Source organism: Coregonus clupeaformis, unplaced genomic scaffold, assembly GCF_020615455.1.
Source record: "Coregonus clupeaformis isolate EN_2021a unplaced genomic scaffold, ASM2061545v1 scaf0033, whole genome shotgun sequence".
Lineage (NCBI taxonomy): Eukaryota > Metazoa > Chordata > Actinopteri > Salmoniformes > Salmonidae > Coregonus > Coregonus clupeaformis.
This window is the reverse complement of record NW_025533488.1, coordinates 1,154,165-1,180,420: the sequence shown is the minus strand read 5'-3', so window position 1 is coordinate 1,180,420 and position 26,256 is coordinate 1,154,165. Positions and strand designations below refer to the sequence as shown.

Below are 26,256 nucleotides of genomic sequence, written 5' to 3'. Positions count from 1 at the left end.
TCTGCTAAATGGCATATTATTATTATTATTATCATTATTATTATTCTATGAGATAATAGCAGTCAGTGCACATGAACAAAACGTTAAAGATCTCCTAAGCATGTGTTTACCACAGGCCTTATTTGGGGTGTTTATCCAAAAACCCTAAAAGAACGCCATACATTTTCCTCATAGGCTTTGTCCAATGGTGGAGTTAGTGCCTACAAAAAGACGCCATTACTTTTTCTCTAAATTCTGGTATTACAGAAAATATGCACTTTGTGTGCCACATAGAGATAGAGGACACATCTTTATATCTACAGTTGAAGTCGGAAGTTTACATACACTTAGGTTGGAGTCATTAAAACTCGTTGGAAGCTTGTGGAAGGCTACCTGAAACGTTTGACCCAAGTTAAACAATTTAAAGGCAATGCCACCAAATACTAATTGAGTGTATGTAAACTTCTGACCCACTGGGAATGTGATGAAATAAATAAAAGCTAATATAAATCATTCTCTCTACTATTATTCTGACATTTCACATTCTTAAAATAGTGGTGATCCTAACTGACCTAAGACAGGGAATTTTTACTATGATTAAATGTCAGGAATTGTGAAAAACTGAGTTTAAATGTATTTGGCTAAGGTGTATGTAAACTTCCGACTTCAACTGTATGCATTATAGTGTCTGTGACAACATGGGCAGCGCCATTGAGGGTACATCCCATAGGAATCACACCCAGTTGCCTACTTTAAAATGGTGGATGATGGCAATGTCCAATAGTAATACCAATGTCCATGCTAAAACGGGTTATATCCATGATGATTCTTCGATTTATCTCTATGGTGTGCCATGCAGTGGTTTCTACTAGTTGCCACAAAGTAAAAATTAATGGGGGGATAAATCACTTTTTGGTCTTAATTTAAGGTTAGCAGTGAGGTTAAGATTAGGGTTAAGGTTTGAAATAAACGTGGTTTATGACATTGTAGCTGTGGTAACTAGTGTAAAGTGGACATTCCTGCATACGGAAAACTGTCGAGATTGCCACGGCGAGATAACGTGAATTCATTTGCCATTTATTTTCCGCGTCAACAGGTGTCTCCAGGTGCGATATCCAAGGTATGATTTGTTGTCTTTTCATATATAGTTCTGAGCTATAGTTCGAATCAGTGTTCGATTATTTGTTACATTGTATTTTATATTTCACATTGCCAAATGTCAAACGAACTAAAATGCCTAAACAAATCTTCATGTTACTTTCGTTTTGGTCTTCCAACACCTTGCGGGAGGAAAAAGTGCTAGGTGATCGCCTATATTCAGTAGCCTATATCCCTGGTATATCCCACATCTCCCTTTATCTGCATCGGATGCGCTCAAATTAGGGTAGGCTACTGCGTGCATTTAATCATTAATACTGCGCGCCTCTGGTTCTTTTCCTGTGTTTCGTCCGGATTGCGTTCTCACCTGCAGTGAACCGCACCACAATACGAATGGAATCGGACCGAGACCGCCCTTTTTGAGCGAACCACAGTGCATTGTTTAGTTCGCTCCCGAGTGCGGATAGTGTTCGAACCAGTCCAAACGAAGCAAACTAAGGGGGAAAACGCGCCAAGTTCGAAAACCGCTCCAAACCAATTTGGTGTGAAAGCACCCCAGGGCTAGATTGAATTGATTCATTTAAATGCATGTGTTATCAAACGCAACTTGAAACCCGTAGCCTATCTAGCCCTGTAGCCTACGCCATCATTCATGATATTAATAATAAACATTTAGATTTGGATATTGTATTTTATTTATATGATGAATGAAATACATTTACATTTAAGTCATTTAGCAGACGCTCTTATCCAGAGCGACTTACAGTTAGTGAATACATATGTTATTTTTTTCATACTGGCCCCCCGTGGGAATCGAACCCACAACCCTGGCGTTGCAAACGCCATCCTCTATCAACTGAGCTACATCCCTACCGGCCATTCCCTCCCCTACCCTGGACGACGCTGGGCCAATTGTGCGCCGCCCATGAGTCTCCCGGTCGCGGCCGGCTGCGACAGAGCCTGGATTCGAACCAGGATCTAGTGGCACAGTTAGCACTGCGATGCAGTGCCTTAGACCACTGCGCCACTCAGGAGATATATGTATGAACATGTATGAACATAAAAAAAGACAATATCCAAATGTAGCCTAAATATGTATTATTAGTCCAGGGCTATGCCTAGCCATGACTAGTCTACTGTAACTTCTGGAAGTGAAAGTAAAAGCAAGCCTCTGGTGAAACCCATGTCAGAAAACATTTTAACAATATATGTAGACAAATTAAAAGGACAGTCGACTTTAGTTTAGCGTACTATAGTTTATGGTGGCTATAGCATACTTTATAAATTCCCTTTCAATTTCAATCAAGATTTCATTATCAACCAAATTTTACTGCGTGGAAAGTGACATAACTGATTTTTAGCGCCTTACCTAATGACTGAATAGGGCATGGCCTTCATCCATAATGCATACTTTTATTTCATATTAAGAAAAAACAGCAACAAACAAGCACATTAACTACAAAGCAGTTACACAATAGACATATACTATGCCTTAAGTTATAGATTTAAAAACAAACACTGTATTTAATAAAAAACTTAAACATATTTGTGTTCAGATAGTGACTGGGCATAAATACTTTGAATTCAGGACTAGTCCACGAAAAGTTAGCTTAAATTAACCAGCAGACAAACATACTTTATACAGTGAACATTGATGAAAAATGAATGTCGATCATCGATTCACCGGGACAGGGCACACAGGAACAGAGCTGCTACTACTATACATTTCCTTTTCTTAATTCCTCTTCATTTGGGTTCGGAAGTATGACGCACAAATAACTGTGGCCACAAAGAAAATCAAGATGTTTATGCTAATAAAAATGTAATTGAGCCAAGCGAGATCATTTTCTTTTTTGAATTCTAAAAACAAGAGGAAAGTGTTTGTCACTGTCATGTCGAGTTGGGAAGTTATATTATAGCTGAAATACTATGTAGGCCTACTGTGCTTTATCTTGTAAACAGAGCAAAAAAGTGAAGTTGTATCAATACTTACCCTTTGGGGCCAGTGTTGTCATCTGGTTGATGTCTTAGATTGGGAAAAGAGAGACGTCTATGTTATAGAATGAACTTATATGGATTTTTAAGATGCTACATGGTCAAGATCTATAGTCTAGACAATACCTTTTCTATAGTTAGTTTTTTGCCATTTCAAACTGGATCACTAGATAATCTGATGCAGCATGTTTAAAAAAAAATAAAAGAACATACTGTACATTATATTTTTTATGTTAGTTATGGACATTACCCTATGAGGGTGTCAGCATGATGCCTGTTCAAAGACTTTGAAGAATTGGAAACTTGCAGTCAATGAAGATGACTCTTTCACCACAAAATAACCTCATTTAAATGAACATGATAATACAAAAATGCAGTGGTGATGTAGGACACATACCATCAAAAATGTGAAGTGTGCCACCATTCCCATAAGTATTTTGAAAGACACCATCAATGTGGCATTGTGCTATGCAGGTTGGCATGGTGTCTTTTAAGGTCAGGTTTCTCCATGTCATGGAAGCAGCAGTGTTGGTGGAGCTCATGTTGACACGATGCTTATAGGATTCTGCTTTTAGTAGATCACCTTGATCTTTGATGACCCATTTCATTCTACAAAATATTATCTTCTCTTGATCTGATGTAATGTTGCAATAGAGAGTTGCTGTTTCACCTGCTATGTAAGAATTTTTCAAGGACCACTGGTTCACCCACACCCTAGCAGATGCAGGAACTAGGAGATAACACATAATGCATAGATAATGAGGGAATGTTTGCTTTAAACCTCAAGTGACTGCAGTATTCGCTCTGTGTTTATGCCATTTTCTTTTTAAATGTCCATGTTAAAAAGTAAGACATTCATAAATAATCTTCATTTAGAAATAACTTCCATTATCTCAACCATAGCAATTTATCCATATGATGGACAACAACAGCTGACATATGATATAATGTAATAGTATTTTACCTTGGATTAACAGCAAGATAAACAAAGAAAGTTTGCACATGATGCTGTAGATCGTTCTAGTCCCGACCAACTTGAAATTGAAGAGCCCATTTCCTGTAACTTCATAATGTAGATCAGGTAAAACAAAGAGAAAAAAAAGAAACAATGAACACAGGAAGATGACAAAAGCAAAAGAAGGGGAGCTAGATAATCAAGTTCAGGGCACACAACCCCAAATGGTAACACTTTGTTTGAGATAAAACATTAGGTACTAATTTGTAGTTAAGTGGTCCATCTAGGAGTATATGAATGCCTTCATTATGTATTATTAGCCATTTAAGTGTTTTCTCATTCACACATAAGTCCTTAATAACCTAATTGTTAGCCATATTAAAGGCTTATTTATAGTTAGTACATTTACACAAGAAACAGAATCTTAGTATCCTGTCTCAATGTGGGACCTAACTGTTGGTTGGTCAAATTTTTGGTGGAGGTCTATTACCCCATCATATGACCCATTTGCCAAATTTTCTGTTACTTTTTAAAATGTAGAGAGGGTGCAATGACCTGAAATTAAATAACTTGCTTTTAAACATTTGAAGAATGAATTAGTTAAAACCCCAAAACTGTCTGTCCCACCGATGCCAGTTAAGGGACACATGCAGCCATAAATGGCTTTAATGTGTTTTTTTGTGTGTGTTTTTTAGAGCATGTCTTCAGTTCACTTTAGTATCATGTTGTTGATACTGTCAACACTAACTCCCATTCTCTTGCAAGGTAAGGCACTCAATCTATTTTGTTCACTATGTTCTTAGAAAATGGTCTGATAGTTTAGATGAATTTATTGACATACAGTACACAACCAAAAGTATGTGGACACCTGCTCGTCGAACATCTCATTCCAAAATCATGGGCATTAATATGGAGTTGGTCCCCCCTTTGCTGCTATAACAGCCTCTACTCTTCTGGGAAGGCTTTACACTAGATGTTGGAACATTGCTGCGGGACTTGCTTCGCATTAGTGAGTTTGGGCACTGATGTTGTGGCTGAGCCGTTGTTGCTCCTAGACATTTTCACTTCACAATAACAGCACTTACAGTTGACCAGGGCAGCTCTAGCAGGGCAGAAATCTGACGAACTGACTTGTTGGAAAGGTTGCATCCTATGATGGTGCCACGTCGAAAGTCATTGAGCTCTTCAGTATGGCCATTCTACTGCCAATGACTGTCTATGGAGATTGCATGGCTGTGTGCTCGATTTTTATACACTTGTCAGCAATGGGTGTGGCTGAAATTGCCGAATCCACTAATTTGAAGGGGTGTCCACACACTTTTGTATATATAGTGTAAATGACACATCTATTAGCACATCATAAACATCACGTCATAGCGCATTATACAATGTATTCATTGTAATTAGGGTACTGTGTGGCTGGGCTGTGGTTGCATCAAGGTTAGAGTGATGAGCTGGTTTGAATCCCACAGCTGATGCAGAATTCTGACAGGAGGGTTGCAGGCATCAATATCTTAGGTGCCAGCTATTGAAGTTATGCCATTGAGCAAGGCACTTAAATGTACACTGATTACATTAAAATACACAACAGGGCGACTTCCTGCTTACAGACATCATCATCAAGATAACACCAGCCTGCCATTGTTTAGTCTTCCCAATTCAAATAAAATGTTATTTGTCACATGCTTCGTAAACAACAGGTGTAGACTAAAAGTGAATTGCTTACTTACTACATCCAACGAGTGTCAGTGCTGGCGTAGTAGGATTCTTCTTAGTCCTCTATTGGCGCTTTGCTTGTTTGATGGCTCGAAAGAGGTCTTTGCGGGAGTTCTTATAAGCGTCCGATAAGTGTCTCGCTCACTAAGCACACCCTCCCTTGAGACACGCTCACATTGCGAATAATCAATACTGGTATTCCTGCAGATTTGAATTTATGTTTTGTAAGCAGGAAGTCATTATCTATGATGATGTCATCTTGCTGATTGTACCTTTAACCCCTAACCTAAATTATAGTACAATGAATTGTTATTCCCAACATTGTGTGTTATTGATATGATACTGTGATACTTCTTATTGTAAGAAATGTACACATACACTTAGAAAAAAAACATATCATGGGAAACATTAGTCAACACTTTCATGTTACAGGAAAAACTCTAACTGAAAACTCAATTATGTTTTATTTGATTTCTAGACTGTAAATTGTCTTCGGTTGAGGAACATTTTGAAATCTCTTGCAAAAAGGATGATGAAGAAATATGCAATTCTACCACCGGCTGTGGATGGGTTGGTTTCAACACTGAAATGTCATTTGTTTGCTCTAAAGCGTCGAATGGTAAGAAGTTAATTTCCTACGTACCCCAGCTGTAGATGAGTTATAATGCATTATGTCACCTGGGTTATACTTTTTTCAAATAAGTAGGGCTGTGTATTGTGCACTTTGGTCTTAAAATGCATCATAGGGTGTTATAACTACTTGTGTAGAGTTTATGAGTTATATATCAAGTGTTATATATCAAGTGTTATATGCACTACTCATACGGAAAAAAATATGATATTTACATGTACAGTGCCTTCAGAAAGTATTCATACCACTTGACTTATTCCACATTTTGTTGTGTTACAGCCTGAATTCAAAATGGATTAGAAATATTTGTTTCTCACCTGTCTATCCACAATACCCCATAATGACAAAGTGAAAACATATTTTTGGATTTTTTAGCAAAGTTATTGAAAATAAAATACAGACATATCTCATTTACACCCCTCAGTCAATACTTTGTAGAAGCACTTTTGGCAGCGATTACAGCTGTGAGTCTTTCTGGATAAGTCTCTTAAGACCTTTCTACACCGGGATTGTTGAACATTTGCCCATTATTCATTTCAAAATTCTTCAAGCTCTGTCAAATTGGTTGTTGATTATTGCTAGACAACCATTGTCAGGTCTTGCCATGGGTTTTTAAGTAGATTTAAGTCAAAATTGTAACTCAGCCACTCAGGAACATTCGCAGTCTTCTTGATAAGCAACATGTGTAGATGTGGTCTTGTGTTTTAGGTTATTGTCCTGCTGAAAGGTGAATTAGCAGACTGAACCAGGTTTTCTTCTAGGTTTTTGCCTGTGCTTAGCTCCATTCCATTTATTTTTCATCCTGAAAAACTCCCCAGTCCTTAACGATTACAAGCATACCCATAACATGATTCAGTCACCACTACGCTTGAAAATATTCAGTGGTACTCAGTAATATATTGTATTGTATTTGCCTCAAACATAACAATTTTTTCGAAACCTTGTTGCAAATAGGATGCATATTCTTTACAGGCTTCCTTATTTTCACTCAAATAGGTTAGTGTTGTGGAGTAACTACAATTTGTTGAGCCATCCTCAGTTTTCTCCTATCACAGACATTAAACTCTGTAACTGTTTTAACGTCACCATTGGTCTCATGGTGAAATCTCTGAGCGGCTTCCTTCCTAATAATAATATAATAATAATATGCCATTTAGCAGACGCTTTTATCCAAAGCGACTTACAGTCACGCGTGCATACATTTTTTGTGTATGGGTGGTCCCGGGGATCGAACCCACTACCTTGGCGTTACAAGCGCCGTGCTCTACCAGCTGAGCTACAGAGGACCACCTCTCCGGCAACTGAGTTAGGAAGGACGCCTGTATCTTTGTAGGGACTGGGTGTATGGATACACCATCCAAAGTGTAATTAATAACTTCACCATGCTCAAAGGGATATTCCTTGTCTGCTTTTGTACATCCTCTGTAGCTCAATTGGTAGAGCATGGCGCTTGTAACGCCAGGGTAGTGGCTTCGATCCCCGGGACCACCCATACGTAAAAATGTATGCACACATGACTGTAAGTCGCTTTGTATAAAAGCGGCTGCTAAATGGCATAATATTATATATTATTTTAAATAGAGTAAAATAATTTTTTTAAAGCAAATACCTAAAATAACAGAAGGGAGGCTATATACAGGGGGGTACCGGTGCAGAGTCAATGTACGGGGGCACCGGCTAGTCTTAATCTTGTAGCCACCCTTTGCTGAGCACTTGTTGGCTGCTTTTACTTCACTCTGCGGTCCAACTCATCCCAAACCATCTCAATTGGGCTGAGGTCGGGTGATTGGGGAGGCCAGGTCATCTGATGCAGCACTCCATCACTCTCCTTGGTCAAATAGCCCTTACACAGCCTGGAGGTGTGTTTTGGGTCATTGTCCTTTTGAAAAAAAGATGGGCGGGGACTCTGCTGTCCTAGCTTCAGGGAGACTCAAGTACTAAGACTCATTTCTGTTTGCCAAGGAAACTATTCCCCCTCCAATACAGCCACTGATTACCAAAACAACTCACAACTTGCCCTGCCATTTAATCCTTGATGATGTGTCAACTATCTGCAAGTTATTAGCAGTCAGCTGTTCACACACCAAGTAGGCTACTGGGAAGACAGGCAACACTTAAAGTAGATGTCCCTAGCTAGCAAAAAGACAGTATTAGACAACAACAGATACAAATTACAATTATCACTCCTGGAGATATCAGGAGTCCTCTAGCTATACAATGAATCCCAGTTACCATGTGACAGAGAGAGAGAGTCAGTGAAACAATTCCACACAAGATTAAGAATAAATAAGGGTTTAATGTTCATGAACACATTTTAATTTAATTGGAAACTAGTTAGCTGAATTATACAAAATACTACCTACATTGGCTGGGGTCTGTCCATAGGAGGTTCCAGATCAGAAGGATCCACTGCTGGAGGGGAAAATATGATTATTTTTTGGTATAAATAATCTATCTAGCTAGCCAGTTCTATCAGACACTGAACCCTAGCTAAGTTAGCTAGCTAGCAAGCAAACCATTTAAAAAATAGCTTTGGCAAATAAATGAAATCTAATTCGTACATGATATTAACTCTACTGAACTCTACTGAACTTTAATTTTCAAAACAATTCTTACCTTGGTCAGTCACACTGCACATTGGTGGCAAGCTAAAGTAGCAGCTAGCTAGCCAGATAGCTCTGTTAACAAGCTCGATTAAAACTCTTGCTTGCAGTTGAAGAAATGATCTTCGTCCTCTGTCACCAACCAGATTAAAAACATATTTTACTTCAATGTTATGAATCTATAATCAAATAAATTGCCATTATCCATGAGAAAGCTTTTTGGCGGTGACAGCTGCTCTTCTCCTTCTGAATAAAATTCTAAATTGTAAAGGCTTAGCTGTCAGTTGGAGGTGGAGCTGGGGGCAGGACTCTGGAACATTTAAAATTGTTATTGACAACTCTGGAAAAATATATTTTATTATACACTACTGGTCAAAAGTTGTAGAACACCTACTCATTCAAGGGTTTTTCTTAATTTTTTTAATGTTCTACATTGTAGAATAATAGTGAAGACATCAAAACTATGAAATAACATATATGGAATCATGTAGTAACCAAAAAAGTGTTTTGATATACACTGCTCAAAAAAATAAAGGGAACACTTAAACAACACAATGTAACTCCAAGTCAATCACACTTCTGTGAAATCAAACTGTCCACTTAGGAAGCAACATTGATTGACAATAAATTTCACATGCTGTTGTGCAAATGGAATAGACAACAGGTGGAAATTATAGGCAATTAGCAAGACACCCCTAATAAAGGACTGGTTTTGCAGGTGGTGACCACAGACCACTTCTCAGTTCCTATGCTTCCTGGCTGATGTTTTGGTCACTTTTGAATGCTGGCGGTGCTTTCACTCTAGTGGTAGCATGAGACGGAGTCTACAACCCACACAAGTGACTCAGGTAGTGCAGCTCATCCAGGATGGCACATCAATGCGAGCTGTGGCAAGAAGGTTTGCTGTGTCTGTCAGCGTAGTGTCCAGAGCATGGAAGCGCTACCAGGAGACAGGCCAGTACATCAGGAGACGTGGAGGAGGCCATAGGAGGGCAACAACCCAGCAGCAGGACTGCTACCTCCGCCTTTGTGCAAGGAGGAGCAGGAGGAGCACTGCCAGAGCCCTGCAAAATGACCTCCAGCAGGCTACAAATGTGCATGTGTCTGCTCAAACGGTCAGAAACAGACTCCATGAGGGTGGTATGAGGGCCCGACGTCCACAGGTGGGGGTTGTGCTTACAGCCCAACACGTGCAGGCATTTCTTTGGGGGGCCGCACAGCCCTCCATGTGCTCGCCAGAGGTAGCCTGACTGCCATTAGGTACCAAGATGAGATCCTCAGACCCCTTGTGAGACCATATGCTGGTGCGGTTGGCCCTGGGTTCCTCCTAATGCAAGACAATGCTAGACCTCATGTGGCTGCAGTGTGTCAGCAGTTCCTGCAAGAGGAAGGCATTGATGCTATGGACTGGCCCACCTGTTCCCCAGACCTGAATCCAATTGAGCACATCTGGGACATCATGTCTCGCTCCATCCACCAACGCCACGTTGCACCACAGACTGTCCAGGAGTTGGCGGATGCTTTAGTCCAGGTCTGAGAGGAGATCCCTCAGGAGACCATCCGCCACCTCATCAGGAGCATGCCCAGGCATTGTAGGGAGGTCATTCAGGCACGTGGAGGCCACACACACTACTGAGCCTCATTTTGACTTGTTTTAAGGACATTACATCAAAGTTGGATCAGCCTGTAGTGTGGTTTTCCACTTTAATCTTGAGGGCGACTCCAAATCCAGACCTCCATGGGTTGATACATTTGATTTCCATTGATAATTTGTGTGATTTTGTTGTCAGCACATTCAACTATGTAAAGAAAAAAGTATTTAATAAGATGATTTCATTCATTCAGATCTAGGATGTGTTATTTTAGTGTTCCCTTTATTTTTTTGAGCAGTGTATTTTATATTTGAGATTCTTCAACTATCCACCCTTTGCCTTGATAACAGCTTTGCACACTCTTGGCATTCTCTCAACCAGCTTCACCTGGAATGCTTTTCCAACAGTCTTGAATGAGTTCCCACAAATGCTGAGCACTAGTTGGCTGCTTTTCCTTCACTCTGCGGTCCGACTCATCCCAAACCATTTCAATGTGGTTGAGGTCAGGGGATTGTGGAGGCCAGGTCATCTAATGCAGCACTCCATCACTCTCCTTCTTCGTAAAATAGCCCTTACACAGTGTGCCTTGAATTCTAAATAAATCTCAGACAGTGTCACCAGCAAAGCACCCCCACACCATAACACCTCCTCCTCCATGCTTTACGGTGGGAAATACACATGCGGAGATCATCCGTTCACCCACACCGCGTCTCACAAAGACACGGCGGTTGGAACCAAAAATCTCAAATTTGGACTCCAGACCAAAGGACAAATTTCCACCGGTCTAATGTCCATTGCTCGTGTTTCTTGGCCCAAGCAAGTCTCTTCTTCTTATTGGTGTCCTTTTAGTAGTTGCTTCTTTGCAGCAATTCAACCATGAATGGCGCCGGAGAAGATGGCAGCCGTTTACAGCCCTCTAACCAATTGTACTATTATGTGTGTTTTTTCGCGTTATTTGTAATTTATTCTGTACATAATGTTTCTGCCACCGTCTCTTATGACCAAAAAGAGCTTCTGGATATCAGGACAGCGATTACTCACCTCGTATTGGACGAAGATTTTTTCTTCAATGAGTCGGACGCGAAGGATATCCTACAGACAAGGCCCAAATCCCCGTCATTCGCATGAGAAAGAGACAGAGATATCGTGGACGTAGGTCGGGGTGCCTTGTAAGGATCCGACGGCGAGCGAGTAAACTGCCTCTTCCATCAATCCTATTAGCCAATGTTCAATCATTTGAAAATAAATTGGACGACCTAAGATTACGGCTATCCTACCAACGGGAGATTAAAAACTGTAATATCTTACGTTTCACCGAGTCGTGGCTGAACGAAGACATGGACAACATACATCTGGCGGGATGTATGCTACATCGGCAGGATAGAACGGCTGACTCCGGTAAGACAAGGGGTGGCGGTCTGTGTATATTTGTAAACAACAGTTGGTGCACAAAATCTACTACTAAGGAAGTCTCTAGGTTTTGCTCGCCTGAGGTAGAGAATCTCATGATAAGCTGTAGACCACACTATTTACAGAGAGACTTTTCATCTATATTTTTCGTGGCTGTCTTTCTACCCCAACAAACCGACGCTGGCATTAAGATTGAACTCAATGAGCTGTATAAGGCCATAAGTGAACAGGAAAACGCTCATCCAGAGGCGGCGCTCCTAGTGGCCGGGGACTTTAATGCAGGGAAACTTAAATCCGTTCTACTTTAATTTCTACCAGCATATTAAATGTGCAACCAGAGGGGAAAAAACTCTAGACCACCTTTACTCCACACACAGAGACGCATACAAAGCTCTCCCTCGCCCTCCATTTGGCAAATCTGACCATAACTCTATCCTCCTGATTCCTGCTTATAAGCAAAAACTAAAGCAGGAAGCACCAGTGACTCGGTTAATAGAAAAGTGGTCAGATGACGCAGATGCTAAGCTACAGGACTGTTTTGCTAGCATAGACTGGAATATGTTCCGGGATTCTTCAGATAGCATTGAGAAGTACACCATATCAGTCACTGGCTTCATCAATAAGTGCATCGATGACGTCGTCCCCTCAGTGACCGTACGTACATACCCCAACCAGAAGCCATGGATTACAGGCAACATCCGCACTGAGCTAAAGGGTAGAGCTGCCGGTTTCAAGGAGCGGGACTCTAACCCGGACGCTTATATGAAATCCCGCTATGCCCTCCGATGAACCATCAAACAGGCAAAGAGTCAATACAGGACTAAGATTGAATCGTACTACACCGGCTCTGACGCTCGTCGGATGTGGCAGGGCTTGAAAACTATTACAGACTACAAAGGGAAGCACAGCCGCAAGCTTCTCAGTGACACAAGCCTACCAGACGAGCTAAATCACTTCTATGCTCGCTTCGAGGGCAAGCAACACTGAAGCATGCATGAGAGCACCAGCTGTTCCGGATGACTATGTGATCACACTCTCCGTAGCCGATGTGAGTAAGACTTTTAAGCAGGTCAACATTCACAAGGCCGCAGGGCCAGATGGATTACCAGGATGTGTACTCCGAGCATGTGCTGATCAACTGGCAATTGTCTTCACTGACATTTTCAACATGTCCCTGACTGAGTCTGTAATACCAACATGTTTCAAGCATACCACCATAGTCCCTATGCCCAAGGACACTAAGGTAACCTGCCTAAATGACAACCGACCTGTAGTACTCACGTCTGTAGCCATGAAGTGCTTTGAAAGGCTGGTCATGGCTCACATCAACACCATTATCCCAGAAACCCTAGACCCACTCCAATTTGCATACCGCCCCAACAGATCCACAGATGATGCAATCTCTATTGCACCCCACACTGCCCTTTCCCACCTGGACAAGAGGAACACCTATGTGAGAATGCTATTCATTGACTACAGCTCAGTGTTCAACACCATAGTGCCCTCAAAGCTCATCACTAAGCTAAGGATCCTGGGACTAAACACCTCCCTCTGCAACTGGATCCTGGACTTCCTGATGGGCCGCCCCCAGGTGGTGAGGGTAGGTAACAACACATCTGCCACGCTGATCCTCAACACGGGGGCCCCTCAGGGGTGCGTGCTCAGTCCCCTCCTGTACTCCCTGTTCACCCATGACTGCATGGCCAGTCACGACTCCAACACCATCATTACGTTTGCCGACGACACAACAGTGGTAGGCCTGATCACCGACAACGACGAGACAGCCTATAGGGAGGAGGTCAGAAACCTGGCCGTGTGGTGCCAGGATAACAACCTCTCCCTCAACGTGATCAAGACAAAGGAGATGATTGTGGACTACAGGGGGAAAAAAAGAACTGAGCACGCTCCCATTCTCATCGACAGGGCTGTAGTGGAACAGGTTGAGAGCTTCAAGTTCCTTGGTGTCCACATCACCAATGAACTATCATGGTCCAAACACACCAAGACAATCGTGAAGAGGGCACGACAAAGCCTATTCCCCCTCAGGCGACTGAAAAGATTTGGCATGGGTCCTCAGATCCTCAAAAAGTTATACAGCTGCACCATCGAGAGCATCCTGACTGGTTGCATCACCGCCTGGTATGGCAACTGCTTGGCCTCCGACCACAAGGCACTACAGAGGGTAGTGCATACGACCCAGGACATCACTGGGACCAAGCTTCCTGCCATCCAGGACCTCTATACCAGGCAGTGTCAGAGGAAGGCCCTCAAAATTGTCAAAGACTCCAGCCACCCTAGTCATAGACTGTTCTCTCTGCTACCGCACAGTAAGCGGTACCGGAGCGCCAAGTCTAGGTCCAAAAGGCTTCTCAACAGCTTCTACCCCCAAGCCATAAGACTCCTGAACAGCTAATCATGGCTACCCAAACTATTTGCACTGCCCCCCCCACCCCACCCCCCTCTCTTACACTGCTGCTACTCTGTTCATTATTTATGCATAGTCACTAACTCTACCCACATGTACATATTACCTCAATTACCTCGACTAGCCGGTGCCCCCGCACATGGACTCTGCACCAGTACCCCCCTGTATATAGCCTCCCTTCTGTTTTTTTATTTTACTTCTGCTCTTTAGGTATTTGCTTTTATTTATTTTTACTTAACATGTTTTTTAGTTTTTTTAATTTTACTATTTTTAAAAGACAAAATGCATTGTTGGTTAAGGGCTTGTAAGTAAGCATTCCACTGTAAAGTCTACACCTGTTGTATTCGGCGCATGTGGCAAATAAAATGTTATTTTATTTGATGAAGGCCTGATTCACACGGTCTCCTCTGAACAGTTGATGTTGAGATGTGTGTTACTTGAACTCTGTGAAGCATTTATTTGGGCCACAATTTTTGAGGCTGGTAACTCTAATGAACTTATCCTCTGCAGCAGAGGTAACTCTGGGTCCCCCACCTTGTCACAACACAACTGATTGGCTCAAACTTATTAAGAAGGAAATAAATTCCACAAATTAACTTTTAAGAAGGCACACATGTTAATTGAAATTCATTCCAGGTGACTACCTCATATTTGAAGAATCTCAAATATAAAATATATTTTGATTTGTTTAACACTTTTTTGGTTACTACATCATTCCGTATGTGTTATTTCATAGTTTTGATGTCTTCACTATTATTCTACAATGTAGAAAATAGTAAAAATAAAGAAAAACCCTTGAATTAGTAGGTGTTCTAAAATGTTTGATCGGTAGTGTATATTTACAGATATGTTCTACGATCAAGTGTCATTTATGTTTCATAAGTGGCAGTAGGCTATTCCTCAATAGCTGCAGAATATTTTTCAACTACAACTCAATGATCCAACTTTTGCATGCAAAACACCACTTTGGGAAGCTACTGCTAAGGTACCAGAGGTTAATAGAGACTCAATATTATCATCGGTGTAGAGAAGGTTGTGAGGTGTGAGTGTGTATTTTAAATATTTTATTTATTTATATATTTGATAAATACATTTTCCCAATATATTGAAATATATTTCCAATTTATTTAAAATGTTTCCAATACATTATTTTTCCATATGTGTATAAGTGTGTAATTCATAAACCATTATAAATGTAGTCTTTATGTTTGTGCCTAATAGAATGTGATATTTTTTTAGGCGAGTTCCAATGCAAGCGTGACATAACTGAAACTTCGGAGAAAGAAACATGTGAAAAACTAATGAAGAACTTTTGCAAAACCAACGACAAATGTGGATTCATTAACCCTGATAAAAATCCTTTAATATGCGAAATAAAGATGAAAAAAAGTATGTATCTTGACAATCATACACAAATGTAATAATATGTACTGCTCTGTTTTACCTATAACTACTACACTATAATTATTAAAATTACAATTATGGGGTTCATTTGGGGTGTACCTGTGTCACTATTAATTTAGTTATATAGAGTGGGGAAAACAAGTATTTAGTCAGCCACCAATTGTGCAAATTCTCCCACTTAAATAGATGAGAGAGGCCTGTAAATTTCATCATAGGTACACGTCAACTATGACAGACAAAATGAGAAAAAAAATCCAGAAAATCACATTGTAGGATTTTTTATGAATTTATTTGCAAATTATGGTGGAAAATAAGTATTTGGTCAATAACAAAAGTTTCTCAATACTTTGTTATATACCCTTTGTTGGCAATGACACAGGTCAAACGTTTTCTGTAAGTCTTCACAAGGTTTTCACACACTGTTGCTGGTATTTTGGCCCATTCCTCCATGCAGATCTCCTCTAGAGCAGTGATGTTTTGGGGCTGTCGCTGGGCAACATGGACTTTCAACTCCCTCCAAATATTTTCTATGGGGTTGAGATCTGGAGACTGGCTAGGCCACTCCAGGACCTTGAAATGCTTCTTACGAAGCCACTCCTTCGTTGCCCGGGCAGTGTGTTTGGGATCATTGTCATGCTGAAAGACCCAGCCACGTTTCATCTTCAATGCCCTTGCTGATGGAAGGAGGTTTTCACTCAAAATCTCACGATACATGGCCCCATTCATTCTTTCCTTTACACGGATCTGTCGTCCACCCCCATGCTTCACAGTAGGTATGGTGTTCTTTGGATGCAACTCAGCATTCTTTGTCCTCCAAACACGACGAGTTGAGTTTTTACCAAAAAGTTATATTTTGGTTTCATTTGACCATATGACATTCTCCCAATCCTCTTCTGGATCATCCAAATGCACTCTAGCAAACTTCAGACGGGCCTGGACATGTACTGGCATAAGCAGGGGGACACGTCTTGCGCTGCAGGATTTGAGTCCCTGGCGGCGTAGTGTGTTACTGATGGTAGGCTTTGTTACTTTGGTCCCAGCTCTCTGCAGGTCATTCACTAGGTCCCCCCGTGTGGTTCTGGGATTTTTGCTCACCGTTCTTCTGATCATTTTGACCCCACAGGGTGAGATCTTGCGTGGAGCCCCAGATCGAGGGAGATTATCAGTGGTCTTGTATGTCTTCCATTTCCTAATAATTGCTCCCACAGTTGATTTCTTCAAACCAAGCTGCTTACCTATTGCAGATTCAGTCTTCCCAGCCTGGTGCAGGTCTACAATTTTGTTTCTGGTGTCCTTTGACAGCTCTTTGGTCTTGGCCATAGTGGAGTTTGGAGTGTGACTGTTTGAGGTTGTGGACAGGTGTCTTTTATACTGATAACAAGTTCAAACAGGTGCCATTAATACAGGTAACGAGTGAAAGACAGAGGAGCCCCTTAAATAAGAAGTTACAGGTCTGTGAGAGCCAGAAATCTTGCTTGTTTGTAGGTGACCAAATACTTATTTTCCACCAAAATTTGCAAATAAATTCATAAAAAATCCTACAATGTGATTTTCTGGATTTTTTCTCCTCAATTTGTCTGTCATAGTTGACGTGTACCTATGATGAAAATTACAGGTCTCTCTGATCTTTTTAAGTGGGAGAACTTGCACAATTGGTGGCTGACTAAATACTTTTTTCCCCACTGTATTTTGAACAAAACTGATTTATGTCCTGAAATACATTATTGCATGTTTACGTCAATGTGCATGTTTTAATGCTGTCTTTTTAGATGTTTTTAAGTTGTGTTTTTGCCATATTTGCAGCAGTGCCCCCAGTGCAATCAATTGTGCAAGCAGTGCAAGTGGATAAACACAGAAATGGTAATAAAAAATCTTCATAAATATAATCTCAATAAATCATTTAATATACGATATGGAAGGTTTATGGTAGTGTTAAGATGGATGCATATACTGTACAGCTATAAATGTAAAAGCCATGGTGTCATCTGTACTGAAAACATACAGTTGGGAGAACAAGTATTTGATACACTGCCGATTTTGCAGGTTTTCCTACTTACAAAGCATGTAGAGGTCTGTAATTTTTATCATAGTTACTTAAAAATCATACAATGTGATTTTCTGGATTTTTGTTTTAGATTCCGTCTCTCACAGTTGAAGTGTACCTATGATAAAAATTACAGACCTCTATATGCTTTGTATGTAGGAAAACTTGCAAAATCGGCAGTGTATCAAATACTTGTTCTCCCAACTGTATAGCCTAGTTTCAAAGCTATTGTTTCCCTTTAAATGACAATATTTGTATGTGTTCCTTTTACTATTGTATCAGGATTTGGCATGTTCTATTGTTTTCATATATTTTTCATACACAGAATCAACTGGAGAAGAAAGAAATTCCAACCAGTCATGCATTTTCATTTGCATTTTCTTTTGCATTGTATGCATTGTAGTTGGAATTTTCAGTGGATTTTTTCTGGTATGTGTTCTTTCTACTTTGTCAGAGATACAGTATATTTTCAGGATTCTCAAAATTTCTGTGAATGTAAATATATTCAAATTTTCTGGAAGTTGAAACATTTCTGTGCTGTATCTTATTCAATTGTATATATTTTGTAGGAAAGATGTCTCTCTGGTAACAGGCACATTGCAGTACATGAAGAAGTAACGTCCAGGACACAGACAATCTAACTCTAACTGACTTTAACAAGCTAGATACTATTTGTTTCATTTATTACTTTTTTATTTTGGGTGTATTATTTTTGTCTGAGCTTGGGTTGAGTCATTGTGGGGTTGTGTTAACCTTCACTGACTCGGATCAGGCCCTTAATTGTTTTATTTCTCTGTTTAACTCTTTATCGAAATTACGGATTGCCTCTTATCCGCTCGTCGTCCCCTTATGCCATAGTAAATAATGCATCACTCCCCTAGTAGAACCCCAAGGACTAACCTGTAATCAGTAGACAAGCTACATGTCCAGTACCTTCCTCATTATCTCACCGTAGTTTAACACTGGATGTCTACTTTCACTATTTGCAGGTCTGAATAAGAACTGTGGGATGTCATTCATTATTGTGGTGCAATGGACTTTAGCATTAGGGAACATTAGTGATGTTGGCAAAAATTGTGAAAATGGGTAACAGTTGTGCCTAAGGGAGGGATGCCGAGGCCTTGTCTATTACTCAGATTGGGTGTGACCACAATATTTGCTCTAGCACACCTTAGTGGGAGTTATTTTCAGTTTATTGCAAATTCAAGTTATTCATTAGGGACATAGCAGGTTTTTAGGCAGGATGAACATACAATACAGAACATATAGATTCTGTATAAACACCAGTTGAATGTTAGTCCACTGTTGATGCTACTTTTTCAGTTCCATTTCTCATTCTAGGGAGATGGGTTACATCTTACTGAAGCATCGGTTATTATGATCAATATCATTCACTGTTTATAGATAAGGAGGGATTGTCCCCTTTTCAATGGCTGATTGTTGACCTCTTGGATGGGTTTTATGTAGAATTTATTTTCCACTACATGACTTTGGTACCAGAGAGAGTTCTCTGTGTTGGATGGTCACATACACAGTAGGAGGTTTCTTCCTAATCTACAGTGTCAACTGCATCTACTGTTGGCCTACTACAGATGATCCTAACCAAAACCAATAATCTTTCACTACTATCAGAATTCAGAAAATAACACTTTGTAAAACACCACCAGTCCTGAAACATCCTTAGAGGTTCATTGTTTATTTATAACTCATGGCTAGGTTGTTCTCCTGTTGTGTACTTCATGAAACCACTGGTGACACGAGGGAGTAAATTATTGATCACATCAGAGGAGAGATGTGGCTGACTCACCCTCATCACCTCAAACCAATCTGTTTCTTTATTCAAACACTGCTTTGAAAATGGGGAAGACAAGGTCAAATACTTGAGCTCAGAGATTTGAATTTTCCATGTATTGCTTTTGGATTGTAAGAATCACAGGTTGTGGTTGCTGCATCAAGATACAGTTGAAGTCACAAGTTTACATACACCTTAGCCAAATACATTTAAACTCAGTTTTTTACAATTGCTGACATTTAATACTAGTAGAAATTCCCTGTCTTAGGTCAGTTAGGATCACCACTTTATTTTAAGAATGTGAAATGTCAGAATAATAGTAGAGAGAATGATTTATTTCAGCTTTTATTTCTTTCATCACATTCCCAGTGGGTCAGAAGTTACATACACTCAATTAGTATTTGGTAGCATTGCCTTTAAATTGTTTAACTTGGGTCAAACGTTTCGGGTAGCCTTCCACAAGCTTCCCACAATAAATTGGGTGAATTTTGACCCATTCCTCCTGACAGAGCTGGTGTAACTGAATCAGGTTTGTAGGCCTCCTTGCTCGCACACGCTTTTTCAGTTCTGCCCACAAGTTTTCTATATGATTGAGGTCAGGGCTTTGTGATGGCCACTCCAATACCTTGACTTTGTTGTCCTTAAGCCATTTTGCCACAACTTTGGAAGTATGCTTGGGGTCATTGTCCATTTGGAAGACCCATTTGCGACCAAGCTTTAACTTCCTGACTGATGTCTTGAGATGTTGCTTCAATATATCCACATCATTTTCCTTCATCATGATGCCATCTATTTTGTGAAGTGCACCAGTCCCTCCTGCACCAAAGCACCCCCACAGCATGATGCTGCCACCCCTGTGCTTCACGTTTGGGATGGTGTTCTTCGACTTGCAAGCATACTCCCATTTTCCTCCAAACATAACGATGGTCATTATGCCCAACCAGTTCTATTTTTGTTTCATCAGACCAGAGGACATTTCTCCAAAAAGTACGATCTTTGTCACCATGTGCAGTTGCAAACCATAGCCTGGCTTTTTTATGGCGGTTTTGGAGCAGTGGCTTCTTCCTTGCTGAGCGGCCTTTCAGGTTATGTTGATATAGGACTTGTTTTACTGTGGATATAGATACTTTTGTACCTGTTTCCTTTAGCATCTTCACAAGGCCCTTTGGTGTTGTTCTGGGGTTGATTTGCACTTTTCGCACCAAACTAACTAACAAACTTTTTTTCTGAGGTCTTGGCTGATTTCTTTTGATTTTCCCATGATGTCAAGCAAAGAGGCACTGAGTTTGAAGGTAGGCCTTGAAATACATCCACAGGTACACCTCCAATTGACTCAAACGATGTCAATTAGCCTATCCGAAGCTTCTAAAGACATGACATCATTTTCTGGAATTTTTCAAGCTGTTTAAAGGCACAGTCAACTTAGTGTATGTAAACTTCTGACCCACTGGAATTGTGATACAGTGAATTATAATTAAAATAATCTGTCTGTAAACAATTGTTGGAAAAATTACTTGTGTCATGCACAAAGTAGATGTCCTAACCGACTTTCCAAAACTATAGTTTGTTAACAAGAAATTTGTGGAGTGGTTGTTAAACGAGTTTTAATGACTCCAACCTAAGTGTATGTAAACTTCCGACGTAATAATCAATTGGATTGAGGGTCATGTTTTCTTGCTGTATAAAAAATTTAGTAGCTTGTATAAGAATACGTATTGGCACCCTAAAGAGGTTAAGTGATGTCTAACCTGCAGTTCAGATACAGTAGACCTACGCTGTCTGTAGGTCTATAACTAAATTGTCCATGGAGTGGCGCCAAGCACAACTGTTAACAAATTATTGCTCTATGCCAGACATAGATACTGACTGTACAGTATATGATTTGAACTCCCACCATTTTGACTCTGATTGGAATGATACTAATGACATAACTGAGAGAGCTGATCTTCAAATCCATTCAGAACTTGATCAAAGACATGCTCTGCTCTAGAAGAGATCAGACAACTGACTAATTTGACCAATTGCCCCTGAGCTATGTAGAGTGTAATTCATGTGCAAGAAATCTGAGCAATGGAGATCTGATTTAAGCTAATTAATAATGTAATAAAATTACAAATTACCCATGAAACACTGTTTCTTGAATCACTGTTCTTCACCTCTGAGCACAGGATGGGATAGTTGTCTTGATTTTATAATATCAGCCAGTGTAGGGTCACCAAGAGAGACGCATGTGTTCTGTCACAGCTATAACCAGAGAGATATTCTCTGGTTATAAAACACATTAATAAACACACCACCCACATGAAAGTGGAGTGTTCTGAGGCATTGCTTATATTGTGTGGCTGGGTGTAGCCTATTTTATGATCTAGATTGGTGAAGGTATCTATACTGTGTGCAACACTGTAAACAGTTTGCTGCCATATTTGGGGTTTGAGGTCTTGAGATTGACTGTCCTGTTCTTTCAGAACTACCTTCATATTCATGCAAAACATAACCAACATATACTCTGGGATTTTAGCTAACAGCTGATGTATGGGGCTGAAATGTAACCACTCTCATTTATAGACTGAGCTATGAATGGACGGACTGATCAACCATTGGATGAAAACTATAGTTTTAACCATGTTTTAATGCTGTACAGTGTTTATTTTTTTATTATTACAGTACATTGTTTACAAACAATGGAGTAAAACAAGATCTTAACAATAATCAATGGCTATATAATTCATTTAAAAGTCCAATAATCGATGCACCAATCAAATCAATTCCATAGTAATTTGCAGAGACGTGTAGCCTACAGCAGTAACATGGCCAATTCATTCTTTAAATGGACTACTTTGCATTTGTTTAGTTTTTTTGCATTTGGTTTCGCAGGAGGGATCTTTTACACCTCAGATTAAACCAGGATCAAAGTAAATAATCAACTAAATGATGCTAAATTGTGTATTAATCAATAGCATAGTTGCCTACAGTAGCTATAGAATGAACAATGTAAAGTTGAAAATAAAATAAAAACTAAAGAAACATTTTACTTCACTTTCGATCCCCATGAAGCCACAAGATTTTATCCGACCGGTTTTGCAAGGTGACACGTGAACTACAAAACTGTGCAGACTATAGTAGACTACGCTAACCTATGTGGCATTGGTGGCCTATTTCATTAGCTCATCTATCACTATTGATATCAGTTTATTAGGTACACCACCTCGTTCACTAAAATGAAGGGTGATTCCTCACTCCAGAGAACTCATTTCCACTGCTCCAGAGTCCAATGGGGGCGAGCTTTACACCACTCCAGCAGACACTTGGCATTACGCATGGTGATCTTAGGCTTGTTTGCGGCTCCTCAGCCATGGAAACCCATTTCATGACGCTCCCAACAAACAGTTATTTTGGAACTCTGTAGTGACACTTTTTTTACGCACTACACACTTCACCCACAGCGGTCCTGTTCTGTGAGCTTGTGTGGCATACCACTTCACAGCTGAGCAGTTGTAGCTCCTAGAGGTTGACACTTCACAATAACAGCACTTACAGTTGACCAGGGAAGCTCTAGCAGGGCAGAAATTTGAAGAATACTGTGGTAGACATGCTGGTTAAGTGTGCCATGAGTTCTAAATAAATCACAAACAGTGTCACCAGCAAATCACCCCCACACCATCACACCTCCTCCTCCATGCTTCACGTTGGGAACAACTCATGCGGAGATCATCCGTTTACCTACTCTGCGTCTCATAAACACACGGCGGTTGGAACCAAAAATCTCAAATTTGGCCTCATCAGACCAAAGGACAGATTTCCACCGGTCTAATGTCCATTGCTTATGTTTCTTGGCCCAAGCAAGTATCTTCTTATTATTGGTGTCCTTTAGTAGTGGTTTCTTTGCAGCAATCGACCATGAAGGCCTGATTCACAAAGTCTCCTCTGAACAGTTGATGTTGAGATGTGTCTGTTACTTGAACTCTGTGAAGCATTTATTTGGGCTGCAATTTCTGAGGCTGGCAACTTTAATTAACTTATCCTCTGCAGCAGTGGTAACTCTGGGTCTTCCTTTCCTGTGGTGGTCCTCATGAGAGCCAGTTTCATCATAGCGCTTGATGGTTTTTGCAACTGCACTTGAAGAAACTTTCAAAGTTCTTGAAATGTTCTGGATTGACTGACCTTCATGTCTTGAAGTAGTGATGGACTGTCGTTTCTTTTTCCTTATTTGAGCTGTTCTTGCAATAATATGGTATTTTACCAAATAGGGCTATCTTCTGTATACAACCCCTACCTTGTCACAACACAACTGATTGGCTCAAACGCATTAAGAAGGAAAGAAATTCCACAAATTAACTTTTAACAAGGCACACCTGTTAATTGAAATGCATTCCAGGTGACTACCTCAAGATGCTGGTTGAGAGAATGCCAAGAGTGTACAAAGCTGTCAAGGCAAAGGGTGTCTACTTTGAAGAATCTCAAATATAAAATACATTTGGATTTTTAAACACTTTTTGGGTTACTTAATGATTCCATATGTGTTATTTCATAGTTTTTATGTTTTTACTATTATTCTACAATTTAGAAAATAGTAAAAATAAAGAAAAACCTTGGAATGAGTAGGTGTGTCCAAACTTTTGACTGGTACTCTATATTTTTGTGCATGTTATTTGGGTATTAATACGTGTCACATATCAGTTTGCAAACAATGTAAAAAAAAAAAAAATACGCATACAAACATGGTCTCTTTTTTGCTTACTTGAGTAATGCAGGTGTTTGATTAAGGCAGCCCCCCGCACCTCTCTGATTCAGAGGGGTTTGGTTAAATGTGAAAGACACATTTCAGTTGAATGCATTCAGTTGTACAACTGACTAGGTATTCCCCTTTCCCCTTTCAGCCTAGCTCAATGCTTTCTGTGGTGGTGGGGCAGCCAGCTGAAAATACGGAGTGTAGGGGTTGGTAATGTTCTCTAGTTGCGCCGTGATTGGCTCAGTGTTCTGTCACTCATGGGGATACAAAATCTACGGAGAGAGCTCGAAAATTCAAGCCCCTTGGGTGCTGCCATAGTTACATTAGAAGTGCCCATCCATGAAGGCTCAAGGTCATTGGCCACAGATAAAATGACATCAAATAACATTATATGTACCATAGCTTTAATCATGTCAACATCATACTTTCAAAATCTTAGCTAGCAAGCTAGCAGTCATCATGAATCAAGTCGACAATCTACTGGCAAATCCTTTTCAATCCTTGTCATATGAAGAGAAACTATGAAGATAAATTATAGATAAAATGCATCGGTGCTCATCGGCCATTGGACATAAACATTACACAACAAGTTGCAAATCGTAAATTCAACAATGAGTGGTTTTGGAAGGAATCAGTGGCTAACTGCAAGCATTGCAAAGCAATCACTAGCCTGCTATTCAGTGGAGTGGGTGTGTGGTACAAGTCTGGGTTTAAGGGTCTCTTTTCCAAGCTTAAAAGGATAACCATTCAATATTGGCCATACTGTCAATCGAGCATGACTTCTTCCGCGTTCGAAACAACTGGAAACTTGGAACTGGGAAATCTCAGACTTCAGTGAGTTCAAAACAACTAGGAACTCAGAAAAAAACGAGCTCCGACTGGGAAAATAACGTTTTGAACGGTCATCCAACTCTGAATTCCAAGTCAGGAACTCAGGCCACTTTCTAGAGCTCTGACCTGAAGATCACTGACGTCATTATTTGACCTTGTTTTTTTTCAGAGTTCCCAGTTGTCTTGAAAGCACCATAAATCCAGAGAATGCCACACTTTGATGATAAAATTTGCCACGAAGGACCGCCGCGCCACCTTCCTGTTGAAGTGAGCACAGCACAACAAGATGTGTCCAAAAATGTCTTGTATGTTGCTGCATAAATGATGTAATATGCCAGGGAGATATGTATACTGTAGCTAAGAAAGCAATACTAAGTGTATGTTGTGTAGTAAGCTGTTAGTAGCCCATGTGCCTCACCCTAATAATTTTTTCCCTTTTCCCCTAATAACTTAGCCTACTGTTCTGACTTGGTGGTGCACATTTAGCCTATAGCCTGTTTTAGAGAAATCTCATCATTGAATATTGTAATAGCTTTCATTGTCTGCTTATATGCCCCCTTTATTTATCATACGCTTCTGACTTGGTGTAAAGGGAGAATACTGTAAGAACGGCCCATGTTGTGAATTCTGTCGCTGTACATTTCAAAAGTGCTGAACAAATAGTTATATTGACTACATCCGTCCTCGCACAGAAACGTATTACCAACTGACCCATCCTCTTACTCTTCTAGAATAAAGGGGTGGACATTAATGCCACAGTGTAACAATCATCTGCTTTGGAGAGATTCACTCCTGTCTACTTGGATAGGAATGGCTTGAGTTGAGCCCCTTATTTTTAATAAATTGATTGATATTTGTCAGAAACTGACTCAATGTTGAACAGTGCATTTTGCTTTGTTGTGTATGTCATCTGTTTATTCTTTGTTGTATTGTGTTACAGCTCTGATTCATTATATTCCAGTTCAGATAAATAGTGTAAAATGTGAACGAACAATATAGTATAACTGATCTAAAACTCCACACAAACTGGTTCTCTCTAAAGCTACAATGAC

At 40.2% G+C, this 26,256-nt stretch overlaps 2 long non-coding RNA genes across 2 annotated transcripts; one reads left to right on the top strand and one right to left on the bottom strand.

Moving 5' to 3' along the window:
• Window positions 1-819: 819 nt before the first annotated feature.
• LOC121556982 lies at window positions 820-19,846 on the top strand. Its single transcript, XR_005998256.1, has 7 exons — window positions 820-1,099; window positions 4,723-4,792; window positions 6,222-6,362; window positions 15,644-15,793; window positions 17,612-17,668; window positions 18,178-18,281; window positions 18,422-19,846. It is a non-coding gene; the product is annotated as an uncharacterized LOC121556982 (long non-coding RNA).
• Window positions 2,100-4,129, bottom strand: LOC121556981. The gene is made up of 4 exons (XR_005998255.1): window positions 4,037-4,129; window positions 3,470-3,802; window positions 3,071-3,103; window positions 2,100-2,937 (listed from the first exon to the last, which is right to left on the bottom strand). It is a non-coding gene; the product is annotated as an uncharacterized LOC121556981 (long non-coding RNA).
• Window positions 19,847-26,256: the final 6,410 nt, after the last annotated feature.